The sequence below is a fragment of the Myxine glutinosa genome, chromosome 7 (genome assembly GCF_964187855.1).
Source record: "Myxine glutinosa chromosome 7, kmMyxGlut1.1, whole genome shotgun sequence".
NCBI classification, from domain to species: Eukaryota; Metazoa; Chordata; class Myxini; order Myxiniformes; family Myxinidae; genus Myxine; species Myxine glutinosa.
In genome coordinates, this window is record NC_136267.1 from 142,847,408 (window position 1) to 142,853,407 (window position 6,000).

The following is a 6,000-nucleotide window of genomic DNA, read 5'->3' on the forward strand; positions in this document are numbered from 1 at the left end:
ATATCCTTGCCTCTCGTGGACTTTAAAGCCGGCTTTCCTGCTTGCACTCCCTTGTGAACATTAAAGATAGACCTTTCACCTGCACACCTTTGCTAAATACTCCTACTCCCTCAATTTCATACCAATTCCTGTCAAAACACTATTGATAATAATGTGGCATATCTAGATTCGTGGTGGATTAACAAAACGTTTTTTTTTTTTTTTATACAAACAAAAAGCAAGATATTCGATAAAGAAAAATGATATACTAGTCCACAACGGGAAAAAATAAAATGTCACGGGAGTCACAAGACAAAGACTTCGACACTTCAATTTACAAATCAGAACCCCCTCCAATAACATAAACATTATCCACCCGTGCAGCGTTTCCTCAAACACCCTCGCTCGAGCTTTTCCTTCCTGGAAACCACAGCGAGATTTCTCCTCGTCGACAATATTTAACTTATTATATGTCGTTGTCTTTGAAGAAGACTTGCCGGCCTCTTGCTTGCACTTGCACGTTTCTTCATGCCTCCAAAATTCATGGAATATTTTAGATGTTTTGCAATTCAGAAGGCGTGTCATCCTTTACGCTGAACAACCACAGGGAGGATCTAAATCAATGATTTATTGAGCCACTATGGGGGGGGGTGGGGAGGGGGTCCACCTCAGCAACATGACCAGGCACGCAACAATGCACGTTCATTAATACGAAATCTTAACTTTGAAAGTTTTACTTTGAAATAGAAATAGGATTGGAGTTCAATAACAAAATAATAGACCCGCCCTGGCCCGAGTGGGCTCACTGCCATCTCCTGAGGTTGTAGTTCAGACCTCTGCTGATTTGGGGGACAACCATGGGAGCCCCCTTATCCCCTTGGAGGCCTCCTGATCGGAAATCGAAAAATCTTACACCGAGCAATCCTGCGGACCATCGAGTAGAAGGGCTATATGGGGGTTCGGAGCAATCGGTTGGTAAATAAGGGACGAGTATGGATCTGGAAGTTTCAGAGAGTAACACCATGCTCCTGGGAGCCCACATGTTCCGAAATCGAAAAAAATCAAAGCCCGAGCGATTGTGCGGGATACTGTCTTGTATTCATGTGTGAAGTTTCAGAACAATCACCCGGTTGATAAAGGAGGAGTAGCAAAAACTGCAACAAAGTTAACGGACGGAGGGACAACCGGACGGACAGCCATCCGTACACCACGACCAATTTTATAACTTTATCTCTTCAAGAATAGAGATGAGATGACCAAAAAATAGCCCGAGTGGGCTGACCGGTCATCTCTTGAGGTTATAGTTCAGACCTCTGCTGATTTGGGGGAACTTCCCCCTCCCCTGGAAGCCCACTGATACCCTGAGAGACCCCTGAGCCAAAATCGAAAAACTGGGCCGTCTTGTGGATCATCGACTAGAAGGGCTGTATCGGATTTCAGAGCAATAGGTTGGTAAGAAAGGGACCAGTAGGGATCCCAGGTTTCAGGGGGTAATACCCCCTGGGAGGCCCTATGATATGAAATCGATATATTGAAGCCCGAGAGATTGTGCGAGAGACTGTCTTGTATTCATGTGTCAAGTATTAGAACAATCAGCCGGGAGCACAATGGCAAAAAGTTAATGGATGGATGGACGGACGACTGGACAGACAGACATGCGGACATCACGACCCATTTTATAAGTTAATCTCTTCGCGAATCGAGATTAAAAGACCAAACAAGGGAAGTTGCATCGAAGAGATAAACACGATATGCAAATTTAAGATGAGTTAAATCTGGAAAATTTGCCACACCTCACCCAAACTAGATAGTATTCATACAATACTTACCCTGCGTAGTCTTCAGAAGGACTTAGTGTGAGCCAACTCTTCTATTTTTTATTGAGGCAGCACATTTGTGATTGCATCTCTGCACTTCTGAGTAAAATGTATACAAATTATACTTTGAAAAGTCTGCTATAAAGTACATTCATAAACCTTTACACAGTAACTTTTATTCTCTTTCTCGAGTGTTTTCACAACTACCAAGACTGATAAAGACGCCATAATAGATCACTGAAGTATAAATCGGGAGATTGTTAAAACGGCAAATTGTACTTCTTTTTCTTCTCTTTTTTTTTTTCACCAGCCGAGCACAATAAAGGCTGAAGCGATTACAATGATTCTAATTTTTATGATTTCTAAATTCTAATTTCAATATGTGCTATATGAAATGGTCATGTAACATGTAGTAAAGCTTCAATTTCCTCTGTTGAGCAGTTTTCAATAGACGCTCTTAACACAAACACGTACGTGCAGACACGCTTAAGCAATTGTAAGCAATTGCTTAACCCCACTTTTTACTTCACAGGCGCAGGATAATTAATAAAAAAAAGTTGCTCCTGCAGGCACTCTTTGAGGCCACTGACTTGTATTTCCTCTCCATGATCAAAAATCCTTCAGAAGTTTTTGATTTTTTTTTGTATACGTAGTTGAGGCTCGTGGAAGAGCTAGTACACTGAATGGATCAGGATGCAACAGGATAAAAGGAACAGTAGAGAGGGGAGAAATATCAACGGCAGAGTTAAAGGACAAGGTAGGGAGAGATTGGTTACAACAATGGGTGTGGGGAGGAATAGGGAGCAGGAAAGGATGCATGGGGTGGACAAATGGAGACAGAAGGAAACTCTCAGGAAGGAAAACCTGGAAATTTGCATGGAGGAGGGATTGGGGTGGGTTAGCAAGGGGAGGAAAGATCATGGTTTTTGATTGGGGACAGCTGTCTTAATGAATGAGAAAAGTACCAGAAAAGAGCACTCTGTCACCAAAAAAAGAAAATGTGGAAGTTGCTTCCACATGTGAGAAAAAAAGAGGGATGGATGAGTGGAGGTGAGTAGTGATCCTGGATTTAGGTAGTTTTACTATAAGGTTGTTGATGGCAAACAGCAACCTGGGAGGCAGGGGTGGGAGGGGAAGGGGAAGGGAAAGCACAGAAAGACTAGAAGGTGCAAGACCAAAGATGAGGCAACAGGAGACAGAGACCACTACCATGTCTGTGATGGGAAAGCGATAGTCTGGAAAATTCGCCACTACTCTGGGTACCATAGACTCAACTTCAGCATGGGATATTTCAATAATATTGAAGGCCTTTATTTCAACAGTGTCTAGCTGAGAAGGATGTGAGGCAGGGGAGCCAGCCCAGAGGGGAGAGCAATACTCCATCAACCTGCAGGTTGGTGGCCTTGTAGGTGACTGGCTTTGGAGGCCAACTTTGAAATGTGGTTTGCCCAAAATAGATTGTGGCTGATAGTGAGACCCAGGAGTTTGAGTGACTGAACTTCCTCCAAAGGATGTTAAGAATGTAGGTGGGGGAGGGGCTTGCCAGATCTTTTTGGAGAGAAGTAGTAAGAGTGTGAGATTTGTCAGGATTGAAAGACATTCTAAGTGCTTGCATGACCACCTTGTGATTTTGTCAAGGTCTGAATAGAGGGAAGAGGCTGCAGTCTGCCTGTCTGAAACATGAGGAATGTCATGGCAGAGGGTGGAGTCATCAGCACAGAGATAAAGAGGTTGAGGGTTGAAAGGACCTTCTGCACATTCTCATGTGCAAAAGACAGAATCCAGGGGCAGTTGGATATGACTGGGAAGGTTGGGTACATGGATACAGGAATTGGGGACACAAGATTTGGAAGCAAGCACAGAATTAAGGCATTCGGCCTTGTCACGAGCTGAGCGAGCTGTTGTGTTATTTGAAGTGATGGAAGGGATGGAGTGCGAGCATACTCCAGAGATAAACTTAACAAGGCACCACCAAGTTTTTGAGAAGGGAGACAAGTTTGAAAGTTCAATATTGAGGATGGACGGATGTTGTTTTCTGGCTCTCCTGAGAGTGGACACCCACTTTTTGCGGGCTTTTTGGAATGCACTAAGATTGCCTTCAGTCGAATTTGCCTAAGATTGCCTTGTCCCAGAAGAGAAGGGAAGTTGTTTCATAGCAACTGCCTCATCACCTAGTTTTATAGAGTAAACGACTTATAACTTGGTTGGTTCTTTAGACAGGAATTTGTACATACTGCGTAAGTTTTTTTTTTAGAGCATTTGCCCGATATTATACATAATAATATACTGGATCATGTAGTGTACTCGTATACGAGTATTCATGCTTTGTTAATGACCACATCATTTATCTGTGAAAGGAGAAGTCCCTATTTTTGGTTAGTTATGATTTTGATGGAAATAAGTGCTCAAAATGCGACTACAGCATTTATCTAGACTGAGCATTTAAGAAATCAGCCTTACCAGAGGTATATACATTACAGTAGATCTGAGAACTGGTGTGAGCTCACTCACTCACTCAATGACTGACTGATAGCACCATTACAGCGTATTGTGTTCCTTCAAGGTTAGCTTCATAAGTCACTCTATAAATTCTCACATGCATCTATATCATGAAATATACATCGGCAATGATTCCTATATAGTAAAAGTTCACCTGTCTAATTCATTTATACGTGAACTAGCAAGACACCATCATGCACAGACAAACCTCCGTTATAAGGAGTAGCCATAAGAAGGCTATGGCCCTTGGTAACAGCATGTATGTCAGGCTTGCCAACCTGACAAGGTAAACAAGAAGGAGAATTGCTTTGCAATATATTATGTGCCTGCCCTACTGGTCCCAATTAATGTTCTTGTGCGAAGCACTCAGCAATTATGAGCCATCTACAGAAGGATAAATTGTTTTAGCTACCGTTTGCAAAGTTACAGAATAAGGTTGCAGTTTCTGTAACTTATCATGATAAAGCCATGTACCATGTTTCAGTTCAATATGTTAAAGGGTAGGGGGAAAAGTCTGGAAAGCTGACCCATGTTATGTATAATATGTGATATTTCCTAAGTCCGAAAATGGTACAACTCTGTGAAAAATTGGTGAAACGCCCCAAAACTCTAACCTGTTCTATAACTTATCATAATAAAGCCACATACCAAGTTTCAGTTGAATGTGTTAAAGGGTATGGGAAAAAAAAGTCTGGAGAACCACAGGTGTGACGGACAGACGGAAAGACAGTTAGAGAGCAAACATATTATAACTTGGCATCCTTGGCTTGCCCTCTGATGAAACCGGAAGGGTACTAATAAAATATGGAGACTTAGTTGTGCCACGCTGAAGGCATGGCAGAGAGCACGTAAATGTGAGCAGAGCTCTAACTAGTGGGTCCACCTCAAGACCCCGAAAACCCCAGTGTTTTAGATTCTCTCTGGTGCATTCTCAGCTGTTTTGAGGCACTTTTACAACACTGGTCCAGTCCGTTCTTTCTGAGAAAATGTTTTTTTTTATACGGCAGAAGATGACATTTGCAATATTCCATGGATAAAATAATATACCAAAGATCAGGGTGTTTCTCACATTTATTAACCACAAACGGATTTTTCTCCTGCCTTAAGCCTTAAGCAGAACCTGCCGGAAGAACAACAGTCTCTTCAGCACTTCACAGATCTAGGCTTTATGGGAGAGTGGCCAGATGGAGGCAACTCCTGAGAAAAAGCACATGACAGCACACCAGGAGTTTGCAAAATGGCATGTGAAAGACTCTGAGAGCAAGAGGCAAAATATTCTGTGGTCTGATGAGATGAAAATTTAACTCTTTGGCCTGAATGTAAAGCGCGACGTCTGGCGGAAACCAAGCACAGCTCATCACCCATCTAACACCATTCCTACCGTGAAGGATAGTGGTGGCAGAATCATGTTATGGGGATGCTTTTCAGTGGCAGGGACTGGGAGACTTGTAAGGATAGAGGGAACAATGAATGTAGCAAATACAGGCAAATCCTTGTGGAGAACCTGCTTCAAAGTGCAAAACACCTTAGACTGTGGTGAAGATTTACGTTCCAACAGGACAATGACCCCAAGCATACAACCAAAGCAACACTGGAATGGCTTCAGAACTAGAACGTGAAAGTCCTTGAGTGGCCCAGCCAAAACCCAGACTTGAATCCCATTGAGAATCTGGGGAAAGACTTGAAGATTGCTGTTCACCGACGC